Source organism: Hyperolius riggenbachi, chromosome 4 (assembly GCF_040937935.1).
Source record: "Hyperolius riggenbachi isolate aHypRig1 chromosome 4, aHypRig1.pri, whole genome shotgun sequence".
Lineage (NCBI taxonomy): Eukaryota > Metazoa > Chordata > Amphibia > Anura > Hyperoliidae > Hyperolius > Hyperolius riggenbachi.
The window spans coordinates 263,934,539-263,953,086 of record NC_090649.1 but is presented as its reverse complement, the minus strand read 5'-3'; the positions used below and the strand labels follow the sequence as shown (position 1 = coordinate 263,953,086).

Here is an 18,548-nt window from a genome sequence, read left to right as displayed (position 1 = left end):
GGTCAAACTTCAAGGTAATTGATGAAGAAGTCACATCAAGCATCCTCCTTCACCTCCGCCAAACTACCCGTGACCTGGATCCTGGCCCAACACAGTTCATGTTGAACTGCCCCAACCTGTTTGTACCGGTATTCCTCAAAATTGTAAACTGCTCCTTACAATCTGGTATTATTCCTGCGTTACTGAAGGAAGCAATCATCAGGCCTCTCCTCAAAAAAAACCTTCCCTGGACCCAGATGCAATAACCAGCTACAGACCTGTCTCTAACCTTCCCTTTCTGGGTAAGGTAATTGAAAAAGACGTATACCTCCAGCTAGAAGCCAAAATCTTATAAAACAACAGTTATGACCCATTCCAGTCTGGTTTCAGGAAACATCACAGCACTGAAACTGCCCTCATTCAAATCTGCAATCACCTGTTCATGGCAAGAGACAGAGGAGAGTGCTTCATCCTGATACTGCTAGACCTTTCTGCAGCCTTTGATACAGTTGACCATGACATCTTGATAAGCAGGCTACAGGAATACTGCGGCATTGATGGCTTAGTTCTTCAGTGGTTCCAATCCTTCTTGAGTGGTAGAACCCAAAAAGTGTTTGTGGGGCCCTTCCTGTCCACCTCTGTATCACTTAAGTATGGGGTGTCCCACGACTCAATCCTTTCTCCCCTGCTTTTCACAATTTACATTTTTGGAAAACGAATGCAAAAACACGATCCGACATACCACTGCTATGCTGAAGACACCCAATTATATATTCACTTAAGCCTGGTGTGACAGACCCAACTCCAACTATAAACGCCTGCTTAGGCGAACTACAGCAACGGATGAGTGATAACTGGCTGAGACTAAACGCAGATAAAACTGTCCTGATCGGAGGGCAGCGCATGTCAACAAAACAACTTAACTTGCAGTCTTCACCACTGGGAATAGGAGGCATGGATCTACACAGCTCTAAGCATGTGCAAAGCCGGGGAGTTCTAATTGATGGGGATTTAAACTTCAGAACTCACATCTATGCTGTGGTGAAATCATCCTACTCTCACCTGAAGAACATCACAAAAATCAAGCTCCTCATCCCCCCAGAAGATCTGACAACCTTAGTCCATGCCTTCATTACATCCCGACTGGACTACTCTAATGCTCTCTACAATGGCCTTCGAAAAAAGGATTTGTACCGCCTACAGCTGATACAAAATACTGCTGCCAGACTGTTAACCAACCAACCCCGTCACTGCCACATAACACCAGTCCTGCACTTCCTTCACTGGCTACCTATAAAATGGAGGGTTCTATTCAAGATCGGCTTACCGACATTTAATTCACTTTATAATCTGGGCCCTGGATACCTGAAAGAAATGTTACAGCTGCACAGCAATCCCTGCAATCTCCGATCCACAGATTCTAATAATCTAGTCATGCCCAGAGTGCACAGGTTACGGAACTCCTTAACTCAGCAGATTAGGACAACTCCATCTCTGGACGTGTTTAAATCCCACCTGTTCAGTTCAGCATTTGCAGAAATATAATTTTTGTGGTTGTATGAATAGAATACTTTATCCTACTACCAACTACTGAGTCTGAGATGGCCTAAGCGCTTTGAGTCCTATGGGAGAAAAGCGCTATAGATATGTTATTGTATTGTATTGTATGTTAGTACGTTAGCATGTTAGCAAACACTGCTCTCTTGTTTTGTAGATCTTCGCTTGGGATGCTCATTCGCATTAAAATGTCCGCATTTACAATCGGAAATGGGTTTGCTGGCCTCAGAAATCGGAATTCAGTGGAAATTAGGGATGGTCGCTGGATTCCATAGAATTAAGATTTCCGTGATACCAGCCGGAATTAGGTGATTCCATTCCGTTGCCATGGAACGGAAGTGATATATCACTATGGCGGAATTTCCGCGAAAAAATGTGAAATTCCGCAGAATTTTATGGAATGCAATTTTTTTCCCCACCAAACAAATTTCTGCTCGACAGACTTCCTTATTCCCTTGTCTTCCAGGGAATTGTAGGATTTCAAAAGCCAGCTTACATACATTGGCCGGGAATCAAACCCAGGTCTAGTGCTTGGTAGGCAGCTCTCTTCACCACTATACCCCCACCAACACTACATGCTACATTCCTGGTCAATGTATGTGAGTTGGCTTTTGACATCCTACAAATCCCTAAGCAAGCTAATTTTTCTCTTGGATATATCATAATGGTACATGCTAGGCTGGCTTCAGCATGTAGCATTGTGTAGTGTGTTGTGTTGGTGGTATATTGGTTAGGCTAGCAGCCTACCAAGTGGTAGGCCTGGGTTCAATTCCTGGCCAATGTATGTGAGTTGACTTTTGACATCCTACAAATCCCTAAGCAAGCTCATTTTTCTGTTGGCTGTATCACAATGGTACATGCTAGGCTGGCTTTAGCATGTAGCATTGTAGTGTGCTGTGTTGGTGGTATAATGGTTAGGATAGCAGCCTACCAAGCGGTAGGCCTGGATTCAATTCCTGGCCAATGTATGTGAGTTGGCTTTTGACATCCTACTAATCCCTAAGCAAGCTCATTTTTCTCTTGGATATATCATAATGGTACATGTTAGGATGGCTTCAGCGTGTAGTGCTGCTGGTGGTATAGTGGTGAGGAGAGCTGCCTACCAAGCACTAGACCTGGGTTCGATTCCCAGCCAATATATGTAAGCTGACTTTTGAAATCCTACAATTCCCAGGAAGGAGGGAGGAAAAAAGGACTAAGGGAACAGTCAATAGGTTCTATGGGCTACCATATAGCATAAACAAGGTTCCATTTGTGATTACTTTAATTTTTCCCCCGGAATCCGGAATTTCACAAAAATCAGACAGACTTTTCATAGCGACCGAATTAAGCGCTGGCGAAATCCGCGAATTCCGGCGGAACGGAATTTGCTCTTTACGATCATCCCTACCGGAAATACCACATTACCGCAGCTTGGAAATTTTAGCCCAATTACAGAGCTCAAAAGCATTAGACCACTGATCTGCAAACTAGGCTCTCCAGCTGTTAAGGAACTACAAGTTCCACAATGCATTGCGGGAGTCTGACAGCCTCAGTCATGATCTATAAAGGCAAATGCATTGTGGGACTTGTAGTTCTTTAATAGCTAGAGAGCCAAGTATGCAGATCACTGCATTAGACCTATTGCAGGCTGCAGAATGTTTCCTTGAAAATCAGAATACTGTGGAAATTTTAGACCAATCACAAGACTCCGTAAAACTCAGTTGCATCCGAGTGTTGTGATCTTTAATTTGCTCGGTTTTGCAATTTATGTGGTAAATTACCACATTCTCTGATAAGTATTTCCAAATTTTGAGTGTTGTGATTGCCCTAAAATTGGGGAGGACAGGCCTATCACCAGGTAGCACTTACAGGCACTGCTTGTCCATGATGGTCAATGAGTATATGAGCTCCTAATGCCTGGTACACATGATGTCATTTTCAGTCAGATTGATAGCTGAATCGATTATTTTCAAAGTTTTATTGATCCATTTTGTATAGAAGTGATCGGAAAATCCATCAGAAAAATGATTTTAGCAGAACAAGTGTTGAGTGTGTTTGGAAGCGTGGAGGTCAACAGATGTATGCACCTATCCTCAGACAATGTGGACCCCCTTGACCTCTAACAAAATGAACCAAGTTTGAATCTCAGCAACTTTCAACTACCCCCAGGTAGATACCACCTATTAGACACAGAATGCAGAAGATCATTTTTTAGGGGAAAGGTTATATATAACTGAAGGTTATATAGACTGAAAACCCACCTGTTCAGTCTGGCATTTGCAGAAATATAACTTTTGTTGTGTGAATACTTCATCCTACTAATTACTGAATCTGAGAGAGCCTAAGTGCTTTGAGTCCTATGGGAGAAAAGCGCTATAGAAATGTTATTGTATTGTACTGTATTGTATATACTGTACATAATGAAGAGCACACATTTTTCCTTTTTGGTGGTGATAATGCTGCTGTCAGTTCTGTTTCTATTATCCTCATACTACAGCTTATCTATAACATTCTAATTTATAAATTGGTGGTGCTGACTAACACCCCCCCCCCCCCCCCCTCCTCTATTCACATGTGGTTCTGCAGGCTATTTTAAAGGGTAATTTTTTGTTACCATGACAGTATTTCTGCTCTTGGTTGCTGTACTTGCTACAGTGCTCTCAGTGAACAGAAATGTTTCGCCATCAATCACATTCATTGAGCTGTATGAACCTTGTATGTAATTTTACTTGGCATACATTTATCCATCCATCTGTAGCTACCAATCATAAAAAGTAATTTTTCAACAGCTGTCAGTATCCCACTATTTAGTTACGAGTTTATATGGGAAATCAGAGGAATTTGCAGTATGGAAAAAAAAACAAATACTTTTATATATAAGAACTCTGTTGGTCTTTGTCTTTTTAACTTAAACCAAATCATTCTCAACCACAGTTTGCTGTAATGCCATAATTTTGCAGCAGTATTATTTACTTGATATGTATGGTGTTGTTCAGCCAGTGCACAGTAAGAAAGGGAATGGTACATATAGAGGATGGCAGCCTAATCTACAAGACACTAAAACTGTGGATGAGCTTGCACTTTATTTGTATTTCTTTTGAATGGTGCTGAAATAAAATATGTTTACAAACACTACTTTGTGTGGAAGGCCCAATCCTTGCACACAAAGAAAATGATTACATAAATATACATTTAACAGAGAAACGATTGTGTCTATTAAGCCAGTGCATCATAAGAAAGGGACTGGTACTGTAAGAGATCGCGGAAAAGCCGCCACAGGTGCTACTGAGCAGGCGGCTGATTCTGCGTCCAGTGCAGCGGTTGGTACGCGGAAGCGTGTGTTTGGCAGCAGGGCAGAACGCGGAAAAGCCGCCGCATGCAACAGTAAGGCGGCTGCTTCCGCGTCCAGCGCGGCGGTTTGCACGCGGCAGCGTGTGGCTGGTATGGCTGAGTCTGTTAGTGCACATAGGCTTAGGAATACACGCACGCGCGCTGAGAGACAGAATTCTTATACTAAGCAGGAAGAGTCAGCTGACCACGCCGATCAGCTGACTCCTGAGCGGGATACTATTGGTTGAGCAATTAGGGGTGGTGCTGGAGAGCACTACTCCATATATAGTTCCTGCTGTTCACTTGCAAATTGTCTGCCATTGCGATCACTACGTGGAAGCACTCAGACCTAGTCAGATCCTCAGTGTGTTTGAACCAGGTGGACCTGGGAATACACACTTACCCAGATTATTTGAATTGTATTCTGTTTATGCTTAAGCTAGTTCCAGGGTGTAGAGACCAAGGAGGACCTCACACCCAGCTAAGGGAACTGTATTATCATCTGTGTTCTACTTCAGACTAGTTCCAGGGTGTAGAGACCAAGGACCTCACACCCAGCTTAGGGAACTGTGTTATCATCTGCGTTATACTTCAGACTAGTTCCAGGGTGCTGAGACTACGGACCTCGCACCCAGTCTAGGGAATACTGTATTATCATCTGTGTATTCTTCAGACTAGTTCCGGGGTGCTGAGACCAAGGACCTCGCACCCAGAATAGGCATTGTTTGATATATGTGATGACTTATAGCTTTTCTGACTACTCCTCTGTCTTCTGATTCGGTACCTCGTATATCTGATATTCCGTTGCCAGACCCTGCTTGACTTGGATACTGAATCAGCCTTCTGTCTTTGTACTTTATCTGTCAGTGTGTTGCCGACCCGGCGTGCCCGACCTCGAGAGCTATCTCTCCCCTTAAAAGAGATAGTCTCCAATTCAGATAGTGACATCCATCTTAGGTGTCACTCACTCCTAGGTCCTTCCCGTCTCCAGCCTGACTCTTCCCCCCGGAGAGCCTCAGGCTGCTGGAAGGTTCCTGTTCTCCCAGACAGAGCCGGGACAAGGTCCTCCAGCACCCAAGGCTGAGACACCAAAGTGCGCCCCTCCATCCCTCCACCCCAGCCGTCACACACTGATTGTTCTTAGACTAAGAGGCACCCCAGGGCCCCCAAAACCTTAATCTCTAGTTATCTGGCTTGTAGTCACTTCCATGTATCTCCTTTTCTTATTTCTTTCTGCTTCAAACACAATTAGGAATGACAGCTGAATGAATTGTGCGCCCCCTCCTACACTGCGCCCTGAGGCTGGAGCCTCTCCAGCCTATGCCTCGGCCCTGCCTGCTCCCAGAGCTGTGTCTCTATATTGTATACCACCTGCTCAACAGGTACATTACTCAAAGTATTACTGTTACACCAAACACTCACTTATACATAGGTGTCCTGAGGTTAGCAATATATCTGATTATCGGTGATACTGCAGATCATCAATAACCAGGTATATATCTGCATTCTTGGTGATATTGCAGATCACCAATAATCAGATTCTCTCTGTGTGCTGACACCAATCGTTACAGGAACATATTATTATTATTATTATTAATATTATTATTATTAATTTATAAAGCACCAACATATTCCGTGAAGCTGTACAAAGTGAGAAACAAACATGGGGTACAAAATAATACAGACAATGATATACACCAATATACAAATGTACACAATATACAAAAAGAACTACTTAGTATTTATATAGCACCAACATCTTCCGCAGTGCTGTACGGAGTATATTGTCTTGTCACATAACTGTCCCTCAGAGGGGCTCACAATCTAATCGCTACCATAGTCATATGTCTATGTATGTATTGTGTAGTGTATGTATCGTAGTCTATCGCCAATTTAGGGGAAAGCCAAATCTGTATGTTTTTTGGATGTGGGAGGAAACTAGAGTACCCAGAGGAAACCCATGCAGACATGGGCAGAATGTACAAACTCCTTGCAGATGCTGACCAGGCTGGGATTTGAACTGGGGACCCAGTGCTGCAAGGCGACAGAGCTGACCACTATTTTACTGTGCATACATATAGCGGATGGCAGCTCAATCTACAAAGCACTGAAAACTGTGGTTGGGCTTGTACTTTATTTGTACTTTATTTTCACCATGCAAAGCTTCCCCCATCATTCTTCATTTTCAGGTTTATATAGTGGATATGTCTGGAAAATAAACCAACCAGCTTTTTACAGCTGTTTATTTATCAAGCTGACTGTAAGATGCATTTAAGTGCATGGGTAGGTAAGGCGTGCAGCAGGTACTTGGCCCATACCATCGGGGAGAAAAAAATCAAATCAAAATGGCTGCTGAAAAACTAATTGTTAAGCGCTGTGTACAAATCGTCAGTGCATGTGATGTCAACAGTGTGTACTGATCTTTAACCACTTCAGCCTTCAGTCGTTTTTCACCTTATGCATCCGAGCAATTTTCACCTTCCATTCATTCTCCAATAACTTTATCACTACTTATCACAATTAATTGATCCATATCTTGTTTTTTCCACCACCAATTAGGCTTTCTTTGCATGGCACATTTTGCTAAGAATTATTTTTTGTAAATGCATTTTACCAGGAATATTAAGAAAAAATTTTAATAATTTCATTATTTCTCAGTTTTCAGCCATTATAGCTTTAAAATAATACATGCTACCATAATTAAAACCCACATATTGTATTTGCCCATTTATCCCGGCTATTACAACATTTAAATTATGTCCCTATAACAATGTATGGCGCCAATATTTTATTTAGAAATAAAGGTGCATTTTTTTAGTTTTGAGTCCATCACTATTTGCAAGCTTATAATTTAAAAAAATATTAGTTGCATACCCTCTTCACATGCATATTACAAAAGTTCAGCCACTTAGGTAACTATTTATGTTGTTTGTTTTTTAAATTGTAATTTTTTTCTTTTAGTTAAAAATTTTATTTGGGTATATTTTGGGTATGGTAGGTAAACAGTTAATTTTAAATGTATGTATGTGCATGTAGTTTCACTATTTGGCCACAAGATGGCCAAAGTGAGTTTTTTGTTTTTCTATCCTGTGAGCGAGCACACTCAATTACAGGAACTACAAGGAGGACGTGATTTTTTTGAAAAGAAGCCGTCAATTTTTCTGCTGGGGACTTAGATCGATGAATGGGAACAATGTTCCCATTCACTAAACTCCAAGCTACCCGGGGGGGGGGGGGGGGGGTGTTGGAGGGAGGTGCGCACAAGTCACGTCCAAAAGGCGAAAATAGTCAAATGATTTGCCCGTTACAGTCTACGGCACTTCCCCCTGCTTCCTTATACTGTATATACTTGGTAATACATTATCTACCCTTTTAACGCATTTAATTTGCTACTTTTTCCCTCTAATTTTAACATTGCTTTTCTCAAAAACTATACAGTCTTTTTGAAAACAAATTTCTTACCTCTTGTTCTCACTGTCTTTCTCAACATACCATTCAAATTTGGTGTTTCTTTCTAGCACATTCGGGGGTTTGCTATTAACTGTTAAAATCGGCGGCCATTAAAACATTTCCCACACTCAGCCCAAGAACTTTAAAATCTACTTTCTCAAAAACTATAGGGTCTTTTTGAAAAAAAATCCTATTTATCTCACGGTCCTCTTTAACATATCCTGCAAATTTTGTATTTCTAGCACGTACAGGGGCTTTGCTATTAACCGTCATTTCGCGAACATTTGCGATAAATTTGCGTTCGTGAACACAAAATTGACTGTTCACTACATCGTAGTTACAATGCAGCTACAACTTGTGCAGGGGCCCTAGAGAGCAGAGGTAGGGTAGTGAGGCCACATGTAAGTCTGGCAGCAAGAGGGGGAGGGGGGTGGCAGTGATCTGGGGCCCTAAGCAAATTGCCCCCTTTGCCTTAACCACCCTGGCGTTCTGATTAAATCGCCAGGGTGGCTGCGGGAGGGTTTTTTTTAAATAAAAAAAAAACTATTTCATGCAGCCAACTGAAAGTTGGCTGCATGAAAGCCCACTAGAGGGCGCTCCGGAGGCGATCTTCCGATCGCCTCCGGCGCCCAGAATAAACAAGGAAGGCCGCAATGAGCGGCCTTCCTTGTTTTGCTTATATCGTCGCCATAGCGACGAGCGGAGTGACGTCATCGACGTCAGCCGACGTCCTGACGTCAGCCGCCTCCGATCCAGCCCTTAGCGCTGGCCGGAACTTTTTGTTGCTCTGGGCTCAGGCGGCTGGGGGGACCCTCTTTCGCCGCTGCTCGCGGCGAATCGCCGCAGAGCGGCGGCGATCAGGCAGCACACGCGGCTGGCAAAGTGCCGGCTGCGTGTGCTGCTTTTTATTTCATTCAAATCGGCCCAGCAGGGCCTGAGCGGCAGCCGCTGGCGGTGTTGGACGAGCTGAGCTCGTCCAGACCGCTCAGCTGGTTAATAGCAGCAGAGGCGCTGTGTACCAGCATATCGCTCCTATAAAGAATCTCTACCTTTTGTTTGCCATGCTCTGGATGTCTCAATGCCAGATTGAGGTTCTAGCAGTAGATGGACTAAAAGTCGCTGACTAATAATAATTGCCAAATTTTATTACAAATTGACTTATACCTAATGTATGACCACCAGGGTAGATAACAGCATTATATTTATAATTATTTCCACAATTATGTATGCTGCTGGGAAGCAACTCACCAAAATTAAATAAAACACAAAAAAAGATTTTCCACAGCTGTTATTCTTTTGGGTATTTGTATCTCTATGTGACATATTAGATTGTCCTTTTTGTTGCAAATACATCTGCTCATATGGTGTACACAACAGACTTGAAAGGCATTTATCTGAGGATGCAAGAGCAATCTGACAGCAAAGCTACATAAATGCAAAACAAAAAATGTGCAATAATTAATTTACAGTTTAGTCACACTGCATATCTTTCACAGTCTATGAATATGATTACCTCATCACCTTTACACAATATTTATTTAACCAACAATCAGAGCTGAAGGCTTCTGTGGTGAATTATTGTTTAAAGAATCCTCTGACCCACCATCTGGAGTGCATGTAGATGTGTTAATTTTAAAGAATGACTATAGCGAACTTATGGCGTGAGTTTCCCAGTCGCAGATGTTCAGGGCAGTCATGCAAATTTGTAATTTACATTTATTCAATTAAAAGTTGTAAAAAATCTTTACTTATTGGTTTGGACTTCTTTCCCAGTTTTCAGTGCTAGGAGAGTCTTGCCATCAGTCCGCTGTGAGTCCATGAACAAGAGCACTGTAAGGAGAAAGTCCTGGTCAGAAACAAGTGACTCAGTGACTTGTGATGAGCCTATGTGATATAGGCTTGGTAAATACAGTTTTGCCTCATTAGTGCAGCAGTGGTTGTGATTCTGAAGCAGGTAAAATGGGCACTTTGGGAACCACCGTAGGCCACAATGCAACTTGCACCTCTGTTGTCATCAGGTTGGTAATTTGGGCTCCAGAGTCCGGGTGCTGTAAAGCCAAACTCTGGCTAGCGGTGGTGACTTTGGTGGGGAGTGTGGCCAGAGCTCAGCTGTAGTATATGGATGATGAGTGACAATAGGCACTCAGGGTTAATTTCAGTGCTGGGGTCTCAGCTACAGTGGACAGCTAGGAACATGGCTATAGTATAGCTGACAACTGAAGAGAGAAGAATATGGAGGCTGCCCTATTTACTTCCTATTGAACAATACCAGTTGCCTAGCAGTCCTGCTGATCACTTTGGCTGCAGTAATGTGTGAATCACACCTGAAACTAGAACACAGCTAATCTTGTCAGATCTGACAATAATATCAGAAACACCTGATCTGCTGCATACTTGTTCAGGGGCTATGGATAAATGTATTAGAGACAGATGATCAGCAGGACAGCCAGGTAAATGGTATTGCTTAAAGGGAAATAAATATGACCACCTCCATATCCCTCTCACTTCAGGTGTCCTTTAAGTTGGTGATAGTAGGTTAGTGTTAGGTGTAGGAGGGAAGGGGGGGGGGAGCTTAGTGTTAAGCATATGGTAGGGGCAGTGGGAGTAGTAGGGGAGGGGTAGTGGGAGAGTTAGGTTAGTGAAGTCAATTGTGGAATGTCAGTAACATTATTGATATTCTAATATCAGATGACACTCTTAGGTAGTCTTTAACATAGATAGTTGTGATAGGAAGTCCACCCTGCCAGAAGTGATGCATTGTGCTTTTATTTCACGGTAACACTGAGGAAAAACAGGCCTGTTACCTAAACAACATAACACCACCTTTTGCAGTGCTGGGTTAGAAAAGCATTTTTCAACTGTTCTTACCAACAGTGCTGCTCATCAGGATTCCGGATATCCGGGTAACCCGGATATCCAAACTTTTTTATGCTATCCGATTCGGATTCGGATTCCGGATTTTTTTTAAGACTCCGGCTAGCTATCCGCGGATATTTGGCCACATAACCCGGATATCAGTGGATATTGCAGATATCCAGATCCGAAATACTGTAACTAAGGAGATGACATCCTGGAGCCAATCAGAGGGCTCCCAGCAGAAGTCCTAGCAACCAATCACAGAGGGGAACCCTGGCCAGCCCCACCTGGCCTCATTGAGCCAATCAGAGGGCTCCCAGCCTAAACCCTGGCACCCAATCACAGAAAGGAACATTGGCCAGCCCTCCTGTATAATAAGGAGAGAGGCAGAGGCGCTTAATTTGAATCCTTGTGCAGATTGTTTGATACTCCTCCCTATATTGCCTGATGAAGCGGGGTTGAACCTGCGAAACGCGTTGCATTTCTTTTTGGAGTTCCTAATAAATGTGTTTGACTGTCTGAATCGCAGTCGTTGTCGTGTCTGCTTGAGGGAGGTAAGACCACCACTTCCTCCTTCAATTTTGCCATTTAAGTTGGTTTTTAAGCTCATTTAATCTAATCTTATACTTTTGGCGCCTCTGTTCATTGTATACAATTTTGAGTCCACCCTTGGTGGAGGGTTGCTACCCTTTCTTCCTGTCTACAGAGAGCGACTTCTTAATCCTGAGTGGGGTCAGGACAATCTCCCCACCTGCCTTTACAGTGGTTGCCTGCTGGTGACCCTGACTTGTGAGTATTTAGCAATACAAACTTATTGCCACCTTGTCCAGTACGAATTACACTATTGGGGCTCTTGGTGTTCCCTGTTTTTATCTCTTTGCAATGTATAATAAGGAGGGCTGCCATGACGAGACATATTGTCTTAGCTTGCTGTATGCTCACTGAGAGACATGCTCCAGTGCTGGTGGCCTACAAAGGGCTGTACACAGTTATAAACCTAAAGCTGTTCAGTGATTAACCCCTTCACTACTATCACTACACTATTGTTAAATCGTTAAATCGTTAGCTTGATTGATGTCATAGTGTGACAGTCAGAGTGTGTGCTCCAGTGCTGCTGGGCCTAGTAGCAAGGGCTGTACACAGTGATAAGCTGTTCATTGATTAACCCCTTCACTACTATCACTACACTATTGTTAAATTGTTAATTTGCTTGGTTTATGTCGTTGTATGACAGTCAGAGTGTGTGCTCCTGTGCTGCTGGCCTAGCAGTGATAAACCGAAAGCTGTTCAGTGATTAACCCCTTCACTATCACTACACTATTGTTAAATCATTAATTAGCTTGATGTCATTTGTGTGACAGTCAGAGTGTGTGCTGCAGGCAGCTGCTATGTGTCTGTGTGTGTGCTGTGCACAGACCAGGCCAGCTGCTGCCTGCTGGCCAGCTATTAGCCTTAGGTATAGGTTGGGTTAGGGATTAGGGGATAGGATTACTGTGTTATTGTGTAGTTAGTACTGTAGTACTGCAGTCATTGCTAGTAGTTGTTAGAGTAGTAGTACTACTGTGTTAGCTTTCTACAGAACTGCTGTGCTGTGAGCAGTGGCAGTGTGACAGTTAGTGTGCACTAGTGTCTTCTCCTCTGCAGTCTGACTGTCACTCAGCACTTGGCACGTGTCATGTGGCACTTGCCACGTCACGTGGCACTTGCCAAGTGTCACATGGCACTTGCCACGTCATGTGGCACTTGCCAAGTGTCACGTGCCACTTGCCACGTCATGTGGCACTTGCCAAGTGTCACACGGCACTTGCCAAGTGTCACGTGGCACTTGCCAAGTGTCACGTGGCATGCCGCCCGCACCGCTGAACCTGGGGGGTCCCTGTCACTACCTAAAATGGGTGGCTCTGTCACTACCTAACCTGGGGGGTCCCTGTCACTACCTAACCTGGAGGGTCCCTGTCACTACCTAACCTGGAGGGTCCCTGTCACTAACTAAACTGGGGGTCACTGTCACTACCTAACCTGGGGGGCTCTGTCACTAACTAACCTGGGGTGCTCCTGTCACTAACTAACCTGGGGTGCTCCTGTCACTACATACACAGGGGGGTCCCTGTCACTACCTAACCTGGGGGGCACATGTCACTACCTAACCTGGGGGACTCTGTCACTACCTAACCTGGAGGGTCCCTGTCTCTAACTAAACTAGGGGCTGGGTATCCGATCCGGATTTTTAAAAGGGGTATCCGAGCAGCACTGCTTACCAACTTCTGACTAGGGATGTCAAATTGTCAATGAGATGGAAGTAATTCCAAATTGATGCTTGATTAGAAATGTTTAAGACAATTTATACAGCTTGAATATGGACAAACCAAACCCCACCACACCAAGGTGGAATTTTATTGATCTATTTTACAAGCTGAATACATTTGCATAAAAATTGCGTGACCCTGCATCAACTCAGAATTATTTGCATCTCATTGACCACTGACCATCTCATTGACTACTAGTCTTGACCAGTAATAAATAAAATATGTCCACAGCTAATCTGAGTATGTAACATCATAACAGGAGGCGTATGACTTTTATCATGCTTGAAAATGAAAACAAAGGCCTGAAGTGAAATGTTTCCAAACGGTTTACCAAACGTTTGGTAAATTAACAAACTTATTAGGCTTAAGTTTGTATTCATAAAAGTTACAGAATGGTAATCAACTATTTTACTGAATGTTTGATAAACGTTCAGTAACAGTTTGATAAGTTGATGGTAAAAAGTGTGAAGTTTGTATTCAAGTAAAAAGTGGGCGTAGTTTAGCGTTGATTACCGAACAGGATATCTCCTGCAGTCTCTTGTTGTTGTTCTTGTCAGGAGGGAGTCAAATTGAAAATGGAGCCTTTTGAGCTACTTATATACAAGTTGAAGGTTATGCAAAGGCATAGGAGGGATAGAAATAGGATCAGGCTGATTTCAGTGAGTGAATTTAGACTCTGTATTCTTCTAGAGGAGTACATTGAAATTGAAATAATTCATACATTTAGTCTCTTAAGTTTGCACCAAGAATTCGGTGATAAACTTGAAAGTACCTGTCAAAGGAGTGCTGCAATACCTGGTCTGACAACATTTTTGGCTGTTCTTCACTTCTTAGGAAAAAAGTCATATCAGGCTAAGGTGGGGGATATAGTTGAAATGTCCCAAGCAACATTCTCACGTTTGCTTGTACAAGTACTCGGTGTTATACGTACTCTAGCACCAAAATATATTCATTTGTCGAATACCAGATCAGAATGGGACGAGGTGAAAAAACTATTCTTCAAGATGGCAGGAATGCCAACGTATTGAGTGCTATAGACCTATTAATTCCACCAAAAGGCAAAGAGGCAGTGTACAGAAACCGTAAGCATTTTTTTATTCCAGTAATCTGCAAGTCATGACTCATGTGCAATGCTGACATGATCCTCACAAGTGTGGTGACAGAACTGCAGCACCCCATACACAGTGGATTTCCTCCCGGCAGCCTTTACACTAGGTTTCTCCTTCCCTCGTCCTCTCTTCTAGAACTCCAGACCGCGAGTGGTGGGACAAGCAGATTACGTGCTGCCTTAAGCCAGCCTTAATTACCCATAATGCCACACATTACGCCCTTCTGAAAATATCTCACACTTTGAAAAATAACAAAGTGTTATCAATGGATTACCGCACTGATACCTAACAGTTACCTAAGGCTTTCGGAAAAACAGTTCATGCTGCTGTGAAATGATACAATTTTGATGAATGCTTCAAAAAAGCTGTAAACTTCACATGAGGTAATTTATCAACACACACATTTATCTAACAACTGTTGATGAATTGAGGCCAAAGTATTTGCACATGCGGTAAAACAAAAAACAACTGATTTTATCAAATGTTTTTTGAAATGTCAATTTACAAAGGCTGTTACTGCACAGAAAACTAAAACTACTGACTCATGATGTAAATTACCACATTGTGAGGTTATTACTAGAGATTGCCTGAACGGTTCCCCCAGTGGGTAGTTCGCGCAGATTTCCACTGTTCATCTGTGTATCTGTGTGACTGCACACTGTATTAGAGCAGTACATATGTTTCCACTGCATCTGTGTGACTTCACACTGTATTAGAGCAGTGCATATTTTTCCACTGCATCTTTGTGACTGCACACTATTAGACTAGTGCATATCTTTCCACTGTATTTGTGTGACAGCACTCTGTATTAGACCAGTGGATATCTGTGTGTGTGTGTGTTAAAGTACACAGCCCAGTGATACACACACACACACACACACACACACACACACACACACACACACACACACACACACACACACACACACACACACACACAGCTGCTGTGTATTTGACACTGATTGTGTGCCTCTTTGTGATTACACACACTGTCTACCACTATTGAATATTGTTAGTAGTACTGCATAACCCCAATATGGTAACAATAACAGGCAGAGGCAGGCCACCCCGCAGGTATTTTCAAGGTCATGCTGGCGTGATTTCGTGCAGCCCTCGACCAAAGTACAGTGTTCAGAAGGCATGTACCCTCAACCCTCAAGATTCTGAGGACATGGTTGACTGGCTTAAACAGCACACCACATCTTCTACAGCTGCCGCACAGAACCTCCTTGACGCACCGTCCTCCTCCTGCTCATCTTCTGGTTTCACACAAAATGTAACACTACTACCACTAACAGCCCAGGTGCTCCACTTGATGTGCCAGAGGAGCTATTCACACATGATGCATTTAGTGATACACTTGGGGTCATCCTGCCAACATGCCCTTCAAGGCCTGCTGTTGCCACCACCTGAATGTCGACATTCCAAAGCTGATACCAACAATGCCATCTGCAACCTCTGCCAAAAGAAAGTCGGGGGAAGCCCAACACCCAACTAGGGACAACTGCTTTGCGAAGGCACCTGATCGCAAAACACAAACACCAATGGTATGCACACATTAATAAACACAGCACACAAATATAAACAGCCTTTGCGGCTGTTTGCGGCGGTGCGTTAAACAGTGAGTTTGGCCTGTCAGTGTGAAGCAGTACACTACTTACAATGCCTGATCGATATATACACACGCTGTTATACACAATCACGGTGGTCTCCTCTGGCGTTCCCGTGTGCGTGTCCTTACGCACGCGCGCGGGTGCGCCGAGCCTTATAGTCTATTCTGGGTGTTTACCGGGTACGGCGTTATTCTGTACGCGCACGTGCATTAACTGTTACGTGCACGTGTGCAAACCATTGCGCGCATAGAGAGTTGCGCACTGCGCATGCGCAGGCGGTAATTCCGGCGCCAAGTTCAATCTGCCACAGTATATAAACAGCACTGCCCTCTATTGCAGTACTGTTCGTTCTGACAGTTTGTGGCATTTGTTGCTAGTGTTCCTGGCATATTATCCTGTTTGATTCCTGTTGTGACCCCAGCTTGTGACCTCGATTATCCTCTGATCTCCGCCTGTCCTGCCCTTGGCTTTTGGCCTCGATTAGGCTCTGATCTCCGCCTGTCCTGACCTCGGCTTGTGACCTCGACTGTTCTCTGATTGCCTCCCGCCTCGACCTCTGGCTTGTTACTGGAATACCTCTCATACCTACTCCGCCAAGCAGGGTCCCCTGTTCTCCAAACCACAGTGGGATCATTTCCAGCACAACCTGGTGGGGACTAGGCAGTGAAGTCCGGCATCCCCACTAGGGGGGTCTTCCAGCATCTCCACTAGGGGGTGTTGGTGAAGACCTATGGTCACTTAGACTCTGCGCTGTGGTGGTTCTATATCAGTGGTGTGGTCAACAGTTCCTGTATCATAACACACGCAAGATGTTTTAAAGCACTTTATGCCTCCAATTTAGCAATGCAATGTGATTTCTGCACTTTAGGGATTTGGCATGTATCCCACTCCGCCATGCCCCCCTCCAGGGTTAGACCCCTTAAAACATCTTTTCCTTCACTTTTGCGCCCATAAACTGTGTTTGTAGTTTGTAAAGTTTGCCTGTCCATTGAAGTCTATTGTGGTTCACCAAGTTTGCAGATTCATGGACTTTTGCGGAAGTTTGCATCCGCGGTCCGCGAAACCAAAATCTGAGGTTCGAGCCGAGCCATCTATAGTTATTACCTCATGTGGCACATGCACAGTAGCGCAAACACAGGGACACACACCCACACACACACACACACACACACGGACATGGGACGCATAGACACTTAGGTTTTATTAGGTAGGATTTATCTGTTATGTTTAGCATTAGATGATAAAAGCTTGATAATAGATACATTTCCACAAAATGGTGTTTAACACAGTGAATCCTATTTAGTTACAATTTTTTAAAAATAAATGATATTTATTTATACTCCCTTAGGAAGGTATGCAGTGCATTGTTCCATTTACAGATTTTTTAAAATGTAATCCCAACAGATTATTTTAGAACATCAAAGTACATTCCAGTCACAGTACTATAGATGTATAATTGGCCTTCAGCGTATTATACATCTCATAGGGCTGCTTCATCAGAGGCTAATAATATCATAATCAATGGGCTGTGATAAATGAGTGCATTAATCCAAAAAGCAAAGAGCTAACACAGAAACTCATTATAACGAGATACATATAACTACTGAAATTCTGACTTGCACAGGTGACTGCAATAAGCAAGCAGTGCATATTTACCATACATATTGTACGAAGAAGACAGGAAAAAGGTATTAGTGATTTAAACTTTTAGCAGCCCTGCACAAGTTGGCTCATGTTAGGCAACTCATGGCATGGCATCCGCAGGCGGCTAAAATCATTTTGTTGCCTAATGCAGCTATGCAGAGCGGTGCAAGGAGTGTTTATATATTTACCTGTCCTGATGATCAGCTTCTTGTCTTCCTCCCCTCCCAGCAATGCAAGCCCAACATCATCTTCTGGCTTCCGATCACATGATATTACATGTGATCGGGGCTCAGAAGATAGTGTCAGCATTGCATTGCAGTGCTGCACAGTGGTGGTAAAAGGGTTGATGGAAATCTGTTTTCCTCTCACAACATAAATATACTGGTAGACTGGCTCCCTTCCCCCTCCCCCACAGGAGACTATGGTAAGGTGTAGAATGTGAGTTTTTCTGAGGGACAGACATGACTGCAAACTCTGCAAAGTTTCACAGAAAAGGTCACCACTATAGAAATACATAATACAAGATGGGCAGACAACATGCTTTTTCATAACCATTCTAAATGCTTTTACAACTGACACAATAATGACTGCTTGTTGCAAGTACTTTTTAAGTTTATATATCGCTGGAACAGATACCATTTAGATCAACAATTCTTACAATTGTAAGATAGATTTATTGCATGAGAGAAGCAGCACTGCTGAACAGTAGCATACCTCAGAAG

General features: G+C 43.3%; 1 protein-coding gene across 1 annotated transcript in view; it reads left to right on the top strand.

The window, feature by feature from the left end:
- Positions 1-18,548, top strand: part of MCHR2 (melanin concentrating hormone receptor 2) — a 223,971-nt gene that overhangs the window by 38,091 nt on the left and 167,332 nt on the right. The window lies entirely within an intron of this gene.